The 15,772-nt window shown below is 35.2% G+C and overlaps 1 long non-coding RNA gene across 1 annotated transcript; it reads left to right on the forward strand.

Annotated features, from left to right (window-relative positions):
* Positions 1–14,057: 14,057 nt before the first annotated feature.
* LOC118495364 lies at positions 14,058–15,772 on the forward strand. Its single transcript, XR_004897742.1, has 4 exons — positions 14,058–14,224; positions 14,326–14,400; positions 15,368–15,466; positions 15,759–15,772. It is a non-coding gene; the product is annotated as an uncharacterized LOC118495364 (long non-coding RNA).

A 15,772-nucleotide genomic window follows, 5' to 3' on the forward strand; every position in this document is an offset into this window, starting at 1 on the left:
ACTAGGTGATCACAATCAGCATCAGGTGCAACCCATTAGGGTTTGTAAATTAAAGCCTGCATGGATCGTGGCGAAATGATTCATCCACCATTTAGACTAGGTCATTTTTAATTCTTTGAATGTGTCATATTTGCCATAGGTCGGTATATCACTCTTTTGCATTATTTGCAAGTGCTTCTCATTATGAAAAATGTATGAATTGTGCAAAAGTGCAAAATCCTATTTCCAATATTCGGCGTCAAAAATGTCTTCCAACTTAAAAACAAACAAACAAACAAACACTAATGGCCGATTGAAAATCAAGCATAAAGTGCACAAACCTCTCAGAATCATATGATAATGAACCATTGATGCTGAAGCATGAATACGATCGTGATCAACTGATGCAAACACAACTTCAGTGCTCCACTTGAATAAATACGATGGTACATTCCATATTTTCCCAGCAAAACATCATTCACATTTTAGAGATGTTTGAGGAGAGTAATACTGTATATTACACACAATGAATACATGCTCTTCTTTTTTGCCTTTTATCCCCAAAGCCAATGTCACTGATAAATCAAAATATATATAAAATGCTAAATAACATTGTTATTTATGTGTACAGTATGTGTAATCTACGTTTTATGGAAAGTCTCAGCAGTGGAGAGGTAATTTAAAAATGTCTGTATCCATTCATTCAGTGATCATGCTGTTCTGGACAAGGCCACTCACTTTACCTTCCCTCTATCGTTCTGATAAAGTTGCCACTTGGTTATGATGAAACTTACATTATCGTCACTTACAAATTCAGCAATATTGGTGAGCTGCTTTTCTCTCTCTGCCAACTTGAATGCTTTCTACAGTATGTTTCATACACATGATAGGGAAGAGATTTCATTGTTTAATATATTAACTTTTTGGTATTTGTGACTACTATGGGTGTAATAACATGAATAACTTACATGTACATTGTTACATTACATTTTCTGATGTTTTGGCAATGTGGAAGAACAAATTAAATGTGCAACTGGTATATCTCTTGACAGTTGCATAATGCAGGAACAGATTTTAAAACGCCATCAAGTCTGATATTTTTTTCCCACTAGAGCAACAAATGCTAACCTGTAGCACCTCAGAAGAACCAGCTGTTTCAGACCAGAGAGATAATGGGAGCAACACTTGAACTGCATTTTAAAGTTATAAAATTGTGTTTTGAGACAATTTGGATTTGTGGGGTTAAATACTTTGTTCTTTTTTTTAATGAGGCTGGAATATGTTTCAGCTAAAACAAGGGGTCGGTTGAAACTGGTGAGTAAACTCATGGAATTTGTATATTTAAGGAATGCTAAAGAATACTCAGGCTTGGGCAAAAACAGTTCATACAAACATGATACAGTATAGAAACACTCCATGTTAGTCTTCTCCAAAACAATCATTTACAGTATACGTTTTAGCTTCAATATTTTTGGTGAAACTGTTGGCCCTGTGCTCTCCGGTATGTTCCTTTAACCTCACTGTAATGGTCTCTGCTTAACCTTTCCCTCTCTCAGTGTGTGTGGCTGGTGATTACCCAAGCAGAGTCAGGTGTGCCTGACCTGAGGGGAGTTTCACCAGCTGCCTGCTATTCTGCAATCAAGCCTGCCTAAGACTCTGCACTGCCACGCTCACATTGCCAGAACGTGCACTGTAAAAAAAAAAAGTTATTTAACTGGAATTCACTGTATAATTTTACGGATTTTTTCCGTTTTTTCTACATTAAGTGTTAATGCCAGAAAAATACAGAAAAATACTTTTATTTTAAAAAAAACCCATTAAATTAAGGTTTTAGTCTGTAAATTGATATAATGAGATAATATAGTTGTTTAACAGGATAATTCCATTGCTTAACGGTCTTGAAAGTTAAATTACATTGAATTTTATGTAAAAAGACAAAAAAAAAACCATAATTTTACGGTGTGTAAAATTGAGGCCTCTTTCTGTTTTTTTACTGTTAAACCTTAAATTTAATGTAAAGAAACGTTAAAAAACAATCGTGAAAAAACGGTAAAAAGTCTGGCAGCAAAAGTTGCCAAACACTTACCGTGAAATGACAGTAAAAAACCTTATGTTATTCTACAAAGAATTTATTTTTAAAATACAGATATCTACTGTACATTTTCTGTATTTTCACAGTCCAACTACTGTAGATTTAAAAAGAATTGTAATCAAAAAACATATTTAGAATGTTAAACAAATGTATAAATCTGTACAAACACTGAAAAATATTGCAAAATACCTTAAAATTACATAATTTAAATGAAAACTGCTGTTTTCATACGGTTTTCTTTGGTAAATTCACAAGATTATTCAATCCATCCACAAGAACTCCCTGTTAAAGTACAGATTCCTGGAAGTAAAACACATAAAAATTATGTAAAATGACTTTCAAATACCCTCCTTTAGGCGTTTATTTTATGATTATCCAATCTATTTACGGTAAATTCCTGTTTAATACTGTGTTTTTACTGTACAAAAAAGAGAAGATAATGGGATAATACCTTCCAGAAACATTGTAATAATAGTCATTACTTTATATAAACAATATTTGAGAGTATTTACAAGCAACTCTCCAATATATCTACATACTTTTACCATTAATGTATGTTGTTTACTTTAAATAAACATTCATTTATAGTTATTTACATGTCAAATTAATGTAACATTACCCTATTTGACAGCCCATTAATAGTATCTTAAAAGCTTTAGGCATTTATTTTACATGATTATCCAATCAATTTACAGTAAATTCCTGTTTAATACTGGTTTTCTACTGTACAAAAAACAATATGTGATAATAACTTGCAGAACCATTATTTTATAGTCATTACTTTATATAAACGTTACAATCAACTCTTCATTATGTCTACAGGCTTTTCCCCATAAATGTATAAGGGTTTACTTTATATAAACAATATTGTATAGTGTTAAAAAGAAACTAATATACTGTACTTTAATCATTAATATATCAGGTTTACTTCATACAAACAATACTTTATAGTGATTAAAAGCAACTATTCAATATATCTACAGACTTATCCCATTAATGTACTGTGTGTTTACTTTGTAAAAATATTTGACAATATTTACAATTAACTATCCAATATATGCATCAGAGACTCTTCAGAGGGTAAATATTGGTATAATGTATAGGGGTCCATTTTAGCTTATTCAATGTGGTCTCATACTGTGTGTTAGTGTTTTAATCGCTGTCAAACTTCATCCTGGCCAGTGTCTCTTAATGCAAGTCTACTAAATTCTAGCAATAGAGTAGGACTTGTATTTAGCTTTGCAGTTATTTGAAGAGGGGTTAACAGAGGTACTGAGACAGGTAGGACCAGCCATACCCATTTAATGCATTGAATGAGGCTGACATGAACCCTCACTGCATGGCCTCAACAACTCCACAGCAAAAACCCACAAGCAATTGTTCTCAATTATAGTTGGATCAATGTAATTATATTAGAAACTACACTACTGTAATATTTTGCAAGCATATTTATGGTAATACAAACAGTAAAACAACTTGGCAGCACACAAGCTTAAAAAGCTATAGGACTACTGCACCAAATCACCACTGGTGACAAAGATGCTGTATTTAGATCTGTCTTTGTAAAAACAAACATTCTTTCACCTAAATATTTGTGGAAACAAAGCCATAGCTTCAGTTATGGGAATGCATAAGAGACAAGAGTCAACCTAAACTACAGGCCTTGGATGTACATGATGTCTATTTTAGTCCAAGTCTGTGATATGCTCATCACTATATAATCATGTTTTGGTCTGGCAAATTAGTTGACAAAAGAATCGTGCAGCCACAGTTCACATCACATAGGCCCACAACCCTATAGGCCTACAGGATGACGATACAGTACACAGAGAGCCAGGCAGCCTACAGCCTGGGTAAGCCTTCATCTTCACCATCCTAATATTTTAGGGGGCATCTGATGTTCTTGCCTCATTTCACTTCCGTGGAGGCCATGGGCCTATTTCAGATTCATGGCCCAACATCTTTTTCCATTGACTGCTTACTTTGCTGATGTCTGCGGTGATGTCTCATACTGTGTCCACTCTGGCTTTTGATGTTTGTTCCTGTCTATGTCATGCAAACAGCTCAGAGCATGAGCTTCCCTCTTATGTGGGGTAGAATGAATATTCATGCATGTCCGGTACCTTAAATGCCTCACCAAGACCTCGGTGATCTGACCACCCCTGCCTCTGAAATTACACTACAATTTCCACTGACTTGCAATGGTTACACAGGCATTGATGCACATATTGGGCAATGTGTGTTTCATTAAGGTGTAACATTAATAAGTTAAATGGATTGCCTGTGCCACAGCTATGCTACACTTTCATAAGGGGTGGAAAATCAATATTAATGCACACCAGTACCTCAAATACAGTATGTACCTGCTTGCCTAACTTGCACACCACCTAACCTAACTTGTTCCGCTAGTTCCAACCCTCATACAGTTTAATTCAACCCTGCGTTGATAGGAAAGTGTGTCCCCTCCTATGAAAGTCATGCCTACCGACAAACAGTATGGACATCTGCAACATTATGCTTATTTGAGAAATTATCTGTGATTTCATTTCAAAACTGAAGGAGTAGGCTTTTCATAAAAGGCTGTTAATCCACTTTAAAAATGTTGGAGTCTTCCAATACAAACTCCAAACTGTTTTAGGCAAGGCTCAGTGAATGTTATGAAAATAAGCAATTCAGAAATTTGGGGACGTTTTTACTGTTTTTCCCAATTCCCCACAGTCAGAAACTAATATGCATGCGGGACAGACCTCTTTTTAATGTATTTGGTGTACTTCAAATAGAATATGTAGCATACACGTTCTTTTCCTTATGAAGTTAAAATTGTTGTTAAAACAATTTTTCTTAATATTAAGACCCAAAGTGAGTCACAGTGTTCAACAAAATGCAAGGTCATTGTGCAGTCTACTGCTCCCTCAAATCATTTTGCCTCTCCCCACTTTCTACAGGTCAAAGGGAACAAAGAGTTTTTCATGGGCTGAGGTAATATACGGTGAATAAAGACAGGGAGGACACAGTATGAATAAAGCTTTACATTGGTGTGCAATATATTTTTTTCAATTTAGCAATACATGCAATGTGTGAAAGACTGGGAAGGGATGCTAGGGCTCAACAGTTCAACCAAGGCTTCTAGCATCAACGTGAACATTGATAATCAGGGCGTGAAGCGATGTAAGACCTTAAAATGGTTGAAAAAACAGAAATGTAAACAGAAATGGTCTCTTTAGTCTAGGCTATGTGCTTCAGGAAAGTGCGCGCAGATTCAAATAATTGAATGTTGCACAATCATTGGATGAATCATGCCGGGCAGAGACGATCTTGACCAATGATATTGTTTGACTTCATGGGGGGCTGTGCTAACGTCAAACTCATCTCGACGCAGAGACAGTGTGGATAATAATGTAACGCAGGAGTCAGGACTTCTCCACGATGATTCACATTCAGCTTTCACTTAAGGTAAAGTAATACTTTTCTTTTTATGTACATGCAGTTTCCTCACGAGATATCAACTGGACACGAGTTAAGATAACACTTGCATACGTTTCACAATTTTAAAATGTCAGCAGGGATAACGTTAGCATTTGCCGTTTATGTGCCTTATCAAAGTGTGTCTGGCGTTAGCTAACGTTACATTAAGACTGTCCTTATGTAATGTTAGCCTTGAATGTGAACCATGCACCAATCGTAATTTTAGCTAGCTAGCTAAATATATAACAGTTAACTAGACAGTTAGACAGTTTAGCAGGTCAGCTTGATTTGCTGGGTACTAGCTAATACTAGTAATTAAAGAAACGTTATAACGCTCCGTTGCTCCTAACGCTAGTAGTTAACATTACTGTTAACTAACCGGTAACCCGCCGTTTAACGTTACCACCTAGCTAGGTTATGCCTCAAGTTTACATAAGCTATCTCAGCTGACTAACTTTACGTTGGTTCTACTTTATGAACAGTGAACCACACGTTGTAACAACAACAAGTTACAACATGACATTAAACGGAGCGTCTGCTTTGTGGACCACAACATCTTAATTTGAACGTGATCGTTATTTTCACTCATGATTCAGTGTGTCCAACTTAACATTACCATTCTGTCTTTCCAGAGAGAATATTTCCATTCCCGCTTTCCACATAAAAATAAATGGACAGGGAATTGAACAAACTCAGAAATAAGATATAGGCTACCTGCTCTATTTATAAGTGTTTCTTCCTCCAGACAATTGCACTCAGTCTGTAATTAAATATGTATTTTAAGTTTAATTTTTGCTGTAAATCAAAATAAATAAATACCTGGTGGTCAATGCTCGCAAGCCGTCCCAAATAAATCTATGTATACTACTGTTACAGTAATGTTCAAATCTCACCCTAATTCTTTAATCCTTGTTTAGGAAAGATGGAAGAAAGAATACCAAGATAAGAAGATCAAGAAGATAAAGAAAGCTAAAGTAAATAGATGTTCACCCTACAGTATCACACGTTATCATCTGTACCTTACCACATCTTTCTCACCCATGTAATGGCTCTCATTCTGTGTTCAGTTTGACAAGGATCAACAGACCAGACAGCTCTCCCACAGCCAGCCTGAGAACCTGCTTTACGGTCTGAATAGCCTGGGTGAAGTTGAAGACTCGTGCATCAGATGGCTGAGAAAAGGATAGCCCAGAGCAAGAGGGAGCCCAGCAGAGGCTAAGAAGGAGGCAGCAAAGGAGTTCACAAACCCACATACAGCTAATGGAGGTACCGAATGACAGGTCCATTTCAGAAAGCAGGTTTAGTGAAAACTCTGAGTTAGTTAACCCTGAGATGAGGGTAATTCTGGGTTTTCCGTTTCAGAAAGAGAGGTAACTTCACCTCGGACTCTGTGAACCTAACCTAGTCGGGAACAGGTTTTCTTCTTTCAGTCTCCTCCCTCTGACACAGCTCTCTTTCATTTCATCATTCATAATTGCAGTCTGTATCAGGCGCATTTTAGCGCAGTTTGTTATCGGCATGAATAAAAAAGCAGGGTTGGTTTATTAACCATGTTAGGCAGATTATAAAACGTTTTTTTTCCTCAAAACATGCAATGTCCTTTTGTCGACGATCCCGGTGATGTAGAAGCTGTATTACTTCGCAGGGAGTTAAACATACGTCAGGAGATGATATTGAGGCCCCGACGCATTTTAATTTCCAGATAAATACCTATTTGAGCGGTACCGTTTTTTTCTTCCCAGTCTATCAGTTATGTAGCCTACATAACCTTATCCGTCCTCATATCACTAACGTCACCCATCGTGGACATGCTCTACATCCCAGCACATTATTTGTGTCACATTACATTTTTTTGCAAACAACAGTTTTCTTTACAACATTGGTGATGCGGAGCATATTGGTAAAGCTACTGTAGCAAAGCGCTGTCAGAAGAGTGCAACTCACTCTGAAACGTTTTTTAAACGTTTGTGTAGTGTTCCCTGGACACAAACCAGTAAGAGCCATTAAAAAAGAGTTCCACAGTATTGCAGGTGAATGATGTAAACCCTTTGAAATATAAGATTATGAATTATAGTTCTGTTGATGATGGTGCTGCAGCCTCAGAATGGGATTAGTAGGCCTAGGACTTTTATCGATTATAGGTTTAATACCATTTCACCAGTAATATTATACTTATGATTAAATATGATATACACTATATTGGAACTAACGCATTTACTCTAGCAGCAATTTTCTCCCACGCAAATTCTCTCTTTTAAAGCAGCCGCTGTGTTGCTTTTTTAACTAAATACATGTTCAAACTCGCTGTATGTGCAGTATTTCTGCCCACCAGTTTGTTTGTGGTTGTTACCATGGTGAATCGTAGTATCATGGCTCCATTCATGCTGCCTGAAACTGAAAACTCAGAGTTTCCCATCTCAGGGTAAATCAACTCAGATATCAGGGTTACACTCAGAGTTTGTTAAACCTCCTTCCTGAAATGGGCCCCTGCATTGTTAACGGTTGCTTTACCTGGTCTGTGCTTGTAAATAAAACGAACCGGATTTTGATTTGTAACATTTTTACACCCCTTTTTGTTGGTACAGCCTTACTTGAGTCTAAACACAGTGACTTGGGACTTGTTCAAGACGGTGAAGGTTAAGATTTGTGACTTGCACATGTGTGACTTAAGACCGTTACACACTGGGGGCGTGACGAATAAGCGACGCCAATATGCAAAATAATCGCCTGTGAATATTTCACATCAAAACTATTCACACCGGCAGCGATGCAAATTTGTGACAGTTTTCAATAAAAGGTTTGGATATTCACGCCAGCTCATCTACAATGTCAGTAGGACAGATGCTGAAGAGAGCGAGAAAGTGACGGAAGATGTGGTGTGAGCGGACGAGAAAGAGAGAGCAGTCGGAGCAGAGGAGAGTTAACGTTTAGTGGTGAAGATATGAAGTGATTGTACAGCAGCTAGATTCTGCAGTTTGACAACAAATAAATGCAGCAGCTCCTCAAAAGCACCAAAAGGTGTCCTGTCTGGTTTCCAGGCTGCTGAGTGGAGGGACGGGGGCTAGCTTCGGATACGTCCCAGGAAAAGCTGTAACACTAAGCTACTGTAAGCTATTTATTGAGTTTCCTCTAACTAATTGAGTATACAGTTAATACTCAATTGAATTCCCTCTGCAAAACAGTGTAGCATATGTCTCGGGCTTATTGTGAAAGGTAAAAACGGAAAGAATGTTTCTGGCATACGCTGCCATCGTAAAGGTTGAAAGGAGTAATAAAGTTTGCTGACGTACAGTCTGTAGTTGGGACAGCAGCCTCCGTGTTGTTGTTTGGTGATCCTCATAAGTAAACACTACTTGTGACAAAAACAACAGTTCGAAAAAATATATTGACATGCGAAATAATCGTCCCTGGTGTGCAATGGTCTTTAATCTCACCTCTGATATTTTGATTAAGAGCTACTCTCTGGCGAAGCCACAAACCAGAAATGTAAGACTCAAACTATGATGTCATCAGGTTACTAAGCTGCTTCATAGACAATGAATGTGAAACTAATTTTGTAGAATAAAAAACAAAAACAAATGAGGTTTATTCTATGTTAGCATTTTATTTCTGAAACAGAAACTCTACCCGTTACCTCTGAACGTCCCCCTGGGTGATCTCATCAGATGACATCACAAATTTGAGTTTTTAGATTTTGGAGAGAGTTGTTCATGTTCACTGACATTTTAACACACATGTATGAATTCCCAAATTGCTCAATGTACCAGACAGTTTTTGCTCCCATAAGTTTATTCATATGTGAACTTTAAGGATAGCACTGTTTAAATAGTGCATTTCTTTGTAAAGCATGCAGTAAATGGTCATTCTATAATACTTTCTGGTTATGATACATCTTAAAATCTCATACATCTCAAATAGGGATCTTCAGTGAATGGATTGGACAATGCTGTAAAATGTCAGCAGAAAAAATTATATATTTATTGCGTGTAAAAGTAGTTGATGCAATTGCACTTTTACATAGCCCTTTTGGTTTTTGTACATTCAAAACCCCATTTACTAATGAGGAAGTTGTGAACATATATTAGTTAGTAATAGTAATTACTGTCAAATAATGTTTATGAAGTAAATCCCATGCACTTATAAGAAAAGTCTGTAGATATATTGGTGTTGCTTGTTATTACTGTCAAATGAAGTTTATATAAAATAAACATGTATGTACATATAATGGAGAGTTGCTTGTTATTACTGTCAAATAATGTTTATATAAAGTAAACCCCCTACTTCAATGAGGAAAAGTCTGTAGATATACCAGATAGTTGCTTTTTAAGTTACTATAAAACAATGTTTATATAAAGTAACCTCATATATTAATAGTAAAGGTATGTAGATATATTGGAGAGTTGCTTCTAAATTACTATAAAACTATGTTTATATAAAGTAAACCCCGTACAATAATGGTAAAAGTATATATATATATTGGATAGTTGTTTGTAATTACTATAAAGAACAGTTCATATAAAGTAAGCCCCCATACAATAATGAGGTACAGTCTGTAGATATACTGGATAGTTGCTTGTTATTACGGGCAAATAATGTTTATATAAAGTGAACACCCATACAGTAATGGTAAAACTGTGTGTATATATCGGATATTTGCTTGTATATATAAAGTAAACCTCGTATATTAATGGTAAAGGTATGTAAATATATTGGAGAGTTGCCTTTTATAACTATAAATTAATGTTTATTTAAAGTAAACAACATACATTAATGGTAAAAGTAGGTAGATATATTGGAGAGTTGCTTGTAAATACTCTCAAATATTGTTTATATAAAGTAATGACTATTATTACAATGTTTCTGGAAGGTATTATCCCATTATCTTCTCTTTTTTGTACAGTAAAAAAACAGTATTAAACAGGAATTTACCGTAAATAGATTGGATAATCATAAAATAAACGCCTAAAGGAGGGTATTTGAAAGTCATTTTACATAATTTTTATGTGTTTTACTTCCAGGAATCTGTACTTTAACAGGGAGTTCTTGTGGATGGATTGAATAATCTTGTGAATTTACCAAAGAAAACCGTATGAAAACAGCAGTTTTCATTTAAATTATGTAATTTTAAGGTATTTCTGCAATATTTCTTAGTTTTGATAAAGATTTATACAGTTTAACATTCTAGAAATGTTTTATAACAAGAATTTGTTTTAATTCTACAATAGTTAGACTGTAAAAATACAGAAAATATTTACAGGAAATTTCTGTATTTAAAAAAAGAATTTTTCTGTAAAATAATGTAAGGTTTTTTACTGTAATTTGACGGTAAGTGTTTGGCAACTTTGCTGCCAGACTTTTTACCGTTTTTTTACGATTTCTTTTTTTACAGTGTGGCTCACACTGAGTTAGTGCATGGGTTCAGCCTCAATGTAGTATTTTTTATTTATTTTTTTTAACTCTGCATACTGTGTTTTTTTTTCTCTCCCTGCAATTCCATCTGCTCCATGTTTTGATTCCTGTGAGACTGTGGTTTTTCCCTCTGGATTTTTGCCTCTGCTCGGCTCCCTACTGGACACCACCCTGGCACGCATCACTCCAGTCCCAGCTTTATTTCTTGACCTTTTGGATCTAGTTCACTCCCTGCTCGCAAAATATTCAAGTTTGAAATAAATCTTCTTTCAAACTACTCCGGCCTCCTGTTCCTCCTGTGTCTAGTGCTTGGGTTTCCTAGCTCTGCTGTAAAGGACAAAATGCAGCAATGATTTGAGAAAGTCACATTCTGGTTTGAGGAACAATTTATTGCCAGGTTGCATTTAAAACTGTCACTCCCTGCTTAGTCAGTGTAAAATATTAGTAAATGCTGTAAGTAATTCTGGAAATATGAATGGAAATGCAGATTTCTGTGTTGAATGGTCAGGACAAAAATCAACTATGTATAGGTGTGAGCAGTTTGTAAACAAATGATGATCAAACTCTTTTATTCTTCTGAACCAGTTAGCCATCTGTGATAGAAGTGATCTAAAAATAATACATGTTTAGTTTTTTAGTGTGTGAAACAAGTAGATGTAACGTGTGCATGTTTCTGCGGCCTGTCTGTGTGATTTATATTTGATGCTGTGGTTTTCCTGTGAGCAAGTTTTGCAAAGTGACAAGTACATTAAAGTCCACATGGTCAAGACACACAACTATCTTCTCTCTGGACAGTCTTAGTATTCAGTTTCATCATGGCTGGATGCCTGCTGTTTGTCATCCTCATGTGTAAGTTAAACCTATAGATTTATTATTGTTATTACAAACATATGCAGGTTCACACTTGCAAACATTACATTAAAATGTAATGTAAGTTATTATGTATCAGCATACCACACTCGTGTTTTATCTTTTTGATATGGGTGATTTTATTTGATGTGTGTTCTTATAGACTGTGTTAGTCTGTGCTGTTTATTTGTGAACCTTTTGTGGAACTTCAGTGCACAGTCCAAAGCTAATTTCCCCACTGGAACAAATTAAGCATATCTTTATCTTGAGATATCTTGAGAGTTTTAATTTTTCAATGTTTTGTTAAAGGTATTGACAAGTTTTTATTATGTCTATTTAAAATTGTACACTTATTACACTTATTTCCAACAGATTCCTTCCATGAGATTCAAGCACAAGGTCAGTCTCTGATCTGTTATCTTACATGTTTAGCTGTGCTGCTAATTTGACTATTCATCCACACAGTTTGGTTGTTCAGTATATTTTTTCCTACTTCCACATTCAATCACAATTTCTCAAATAATATATTAATGTAATTTCTCAGTATGTGATATATGTTTACCTCTTGAATTTCAGCTCTTCTTCCACCTAAACTGACAGTGAATCCAGCGGTGATCACAGCGACAGAAACAGTCACACTGAACTGTCAGACTCCATCATCTGTTTCTGTGTCTCAGTGTCATTTTCTCATTTTAAGTGAAGGAACTGTCAGAGTCCTCTCTTGTCTGCAGACACTGACAGGAACTGAGCTGCTGAAGATGACATAAGAATTCATCTGCTGAGGTTGAAGTGAAATATTACTACACTGTAAAGGTTGGAGAGAGAAATTCTCCATTTCCATACAGTGACACATCCTCCATCACCATACACAGTGAGTGAACACTGCGGCTATGGACATGTATCAGCACGAAAATGTTCAATGGGCATCCTCTATCATTATACATTTATCAAATTTTATTTTTGAAAATACATGACATTTTCAGTTATTTGATCCAACATGTGCTTAATTTTCAGCTCTTCTTCCACCTAACCTGACAGTGAATCCACCAGTGATCACAGAGACTGACTCAGTCACACTGAATTGTCAGACTCCATCATCTGTTTCTGTGTCTCAGTGTTATTTCTACACTTTAAATGGAAGAACGGTCAGAGTCTTCTCATGTCTGCAGACACTGACAGGAACTGAGCTGCTGAAGATGGCAAATAAGAATTCATCTGCTGAGGTTAAAGTGAAATGTTACTAAACTGTAAAGGTTGGAGAGAGAAATTCTCCATCTCCACACAGTGACACATCCTCCATCACCATACACAGTGAGTGACTGTTTCTCCCATCTACTGATTGATATTATTATATTTTGATACAGAATCAGCACAAGAAAAGTGGTGTAATGTTTTAGGTGTGAATTTGTCTTTAGGGGTTACAAACCAAACAAATAGAGAAACAGATTTAACAACCTCCATCACCTGTGGGCGATGATACAGGTGATACAGATGTGCTTTTAGTTAGTTTGATTAATTGTATTTTGATGTCTATGACTATTCAATATTCGGAGCAATGATAGATGATCACACTTTATTAAAATTACATAATACAAACTCATATTTACACATATTTATTATTTTAGTTAGTTGTTAAACTTGATGTGTGTGGTGTTGTATCACAGCTACATTAATATTTATTTGTTTGTACACTCTGGAAATTTCTCAGCTGAAATCCATCTTCTCTTACTGTAGATATTGTGGAAAGAGAGTCAAGCATGACCCCGACAATGCCAACATTTAGGACATTTTATACATTAAGGTAGCAATCCTGAATATTATTACATAGCAATTTAATATCAATGAATGAATGAAGAAATTTATTTCAGACATATCAAAATAAACCAAACAAAACATAAAAAAGCACTAATAAGTTAAATAAGCAAAACATTCAATAAACAATAAGTAACATTAGACAACATAGACATGTCTGAAAAGGAGTAGGAAAAAGTATACACTTATTTAATCCTACCCCTTTTCCATAACTCAGTAAATTATTAATATTTCATTTAACACATATTTATATCTTATTTATATTTATCACAATTATCGTATAATATATATATATATATATATATATATATATATATATATATACATACATACATACATATACATACAGCATACACACATACACATACATTCATATACACACACACATACACATACTCACACATATACATACATACACATAAGATAATGAACACATATTGCAGCTGTTAAAGCCGTCCTTTCATATACTTTTTGAAAATCATTGCTTTGTACCTTTTTTTGAACTGGATTGAATTTAATATGAATTAGTTTGAACATTTTTGTGTTTTTATTTGTGAGGTCTGACTGTTAGCAGGCGTGGCGTTTCCACTCTGATGACTCCTGTAAAACGAATGTCAGGTAAAAAAATAACTCTTAATGAGTGTGACATTAGTTAAATACAAGTTATACGTGTTTCAATGTATTTAATATTTTGAAATGTACTTTTGTTGATTCACCAGGTCAAACTGTTGATATGCCAAGTAACACTGGTAGTTCCACCTCTACTTACCTAACACCAGTGAAACAAGCACCAGGTGATGGAATTATTCAGTTCAATGATTCAAACTAACTCTTTACAAAGTGTTCATACAATATATTCACATATACACTCAATGTGTCTTTACAAAGCAAGTTATGGTTGCTGACTGGTTACTCAGATAGTGTGTGATAGATATGCAGTTACTTATGTGTATGTGAAGTAAGCCTTCCTATTGTGCAGATGTTAGCCAACATTGTTCAAGTGAAGTTATTAAGCAGCACATTAAAAACAATGTGCAGTGCTGCTTAACGTTTGTACCCCTAGTACAAAGGAAGAAAATATTATAATAGTTGTGATGTCAATATCTTTAGTGCCTGCAAGTAACAGATACTAGTACTCCTATGACTCCAGAATCTGGAGATAAAATAACAGGTACATTTTTATTATTGCCTCAAAACGCAACCTGCTTTGCTTTTCTGTGGATGTTTATTGCTGTGCACTTATGGTTGAGTGTTAGTATGCCTCGCACTAAACATAGCGCTTTACACAAATACAGGACCTTGTATTCTGATATTAACATATAAAACCTATTACAGTAATTTACTATCTAGTAGTATGTAACTTTCAAAGTTAACTTGAGTTGTGCATATTGCACACCCAAATCATATTAGAAATCAAATATTAGATGTGATGTCATTTGTGCAAAATGTTGAGAAATAGCTAACATTTTATATTTGACAAGTTGAATCACATGTCTTTTGTAGACACATTGCACACTAGGACGTAATACATTTTTAATTATTTAAATTCTTGACATGTCCTCAACTTGAATTTAGTGATTAAATAATGTTTACAACCTAATTCATTCCGCAATATTTTGCTTTCCATGTTATATATTTGGTGTGCACTGGTATTGGTGGTTGATTTGGTTGTCATTATGCACAGAACATGTCTTCCTGCTGTTTGTTAATGTTGTGAGAAGCAAAACTGACTTGTTTATGGCTTCTATTGTTGCAAAGCAGAAACGTGGATATTGAAGTTTGTAGCAGTTGTGACTGGTTGTGGAGTCATTGTTGGCGTCATCTTGCTGGTTTCTGCAATTCTCTACAACAAAAAAGCTGGTGAGAACGAGGTTGATTTGTTTGTCTAATACATATTAAGTCAAAATTAGTTTTTTTTTATATAGGGGTCACATACTGTTCTCTAACAAATCTAAAACCCTCCCTATATATGTTTTAGTTTGTCTCTGATTATTAAATTATGTAAGCTCTATAAGTTGCATGGGGGACAAGTCTTCAAAATAAATGTTAGAAGGTTCTTAATAGACACCGTCTGCTATTATGAATGTATTAGAAATATTTTAAATAAATGCAATTTTCATTTATTTAATCCAACATATACCTAAATTTCCAGCATCTGTTCCACCT

This window comes from Sander lucioperca, chromosome 6, assembly GCF_008315115.2.
Source record: "Sander lucioperca isolate FBNREF2018 chromosome 6, SLUC_FBN_1.2, whole genome shotgun sequence".
Classification (NCBI taxonomy): Eukaryota; Metazoa; Chordata; class Actinopteri; order Perciformes; family Percidae; genus Sander; species Sander lucioperca.